At 52.0% G+C, this 1,318-nt stretch overlaps 1 pseudogene; it reads left to right on the top strand.

The window, feature by feature from the left end:
- The first annotated feature begins 420 nt into the window (after positions 1 to 420).
- LOC132317007 (U1 spliceosomal RNA) lies at positions 421 to 575 on the top strand (annotated as a pseudogene).
- The last annotated feature ends 743 nt before the right edge of the window (positions 576 to 1,318 follow it).

The following is a 1,318-nucleotide window of genomic DNA, read 5'->3' as shown; positions in this document are numbered from 1 at the left end:
GGGGATGGGGAATGGGATTGTGGTCAGTTCATCACACATTGTTTCTGCTGCTCCTTCCTCCTTGGGGGGAGGACTCCTGACACTCTTCCCCTGCTCCAGCATGGGGTCCCTCCCATGGGAGACAGTCCTCCATGAACTTCTCCAGCGTGAATCCTTCCCACAGGCTACAGTTCTTCATGAACTGCTCCAGCATGGGTCCCTTCCACGCAGTGCAGTCCTTCAGGAACAGACAGCTCCAGCGTGGGTCACCCACGGGGTCACAAGTCCTGCCAGCAAACCTGCTCCAGGGCGGACTTCCCACAGAGTCACAGCCTCCTTTGGCCATCCAGCTGTTCCAGCATGGGTTCCTCCACAGACTGCAGGTGGATATCTGCTCCACCGTGGACCTCCATGGGCTGCAGAGGGACAGCCTGCCTCACCATACTTACCTCGTAGGGGAGACACCATGATCAGGCAGGTGGTGTTCCCAGGGCGAGGCTCATCCCCTGCACTCCGGGTGTGCTAACCCCTGCGATTTCCTCAAATGCGGGAACTCGACTGCATAATTTGTGGTAGTGGGGGACTGCATTCACGAAAAAAAAAAGAAAAAAAAAAAGAAAAAAAATAAGGTGAAACACTGGAATAAGCTGCCCAGGGAGGGGGTCGAGTCACCATCACTGGAGGTGTTCAAGGAACGTGTGGACGTGGCGTTGTGGGACGTGGTTTAGTGGCCATGGTGGTGTTAGCTGATGGTTGGACTTGATGATCTTACAGGTCTTTTCCAACCTGTAAGTAGTTCTTCTAGTGATTCTGTGTTTTACCACGGGCTGCAGGGGAATCTCTGCTCTGGTGCCTGGAGCACCTCCTCCCCCTCCTTCTTCACTGACCTTGGTGTCTGCAGAGTTGTTTCTCTCACATATTCTCACTCCTCTCTCCCAGCTGCTGTTACAGCAGTTTTTCCCCCTTCTAAAATATGTTATCCCAGAGGTACTACCACTGTCGCTGATCGGCTTGGCCTTGGCCAGCAGCAGGTCTGTCTTGGAGCCGACTGGAATTGAATCTATCAGACATGGGGGAAACTTCTAGCAGCTTCTCAGAGAAGGTACCCCTGTAGCCCCCCTACTACCAAAACTTTGCCATGCAAACCCAATACAGTCCCATAATCTGAAGTACCAAAAATTAATTACATACCTGAATGCCATATATTCACAGGATCACCAAATCACAGAATGGCTGAATTTGGAAGACGTATCCAGAGATTATCTAGACCAAACCACCAACACATAACAGGGTCACCTACAACGCGTTGCCCAGGACCATGTCCAGCTGGTCCTGAATA

The sequence above is a fragment of the Gavia stellata genome, chromosome 4 (assembly GCF_030936135.1).
Source record: "Gavia stellata isolate bGavSte3 chromosome 4, bGavSte3.hap2, whole genome shotgun sequence".
Taxonomy (NCBI): Eukaryota; Metazoa; Chordata; class Aves; order Gaviiformes; family Gaviidae; genus Gavia; species Gavia stellata.
The sequence above is the reverse complement of the archived record's forward strand: the minus strand, read 5'-3'. Positions and strand labels throughout refer to the sequence as shown.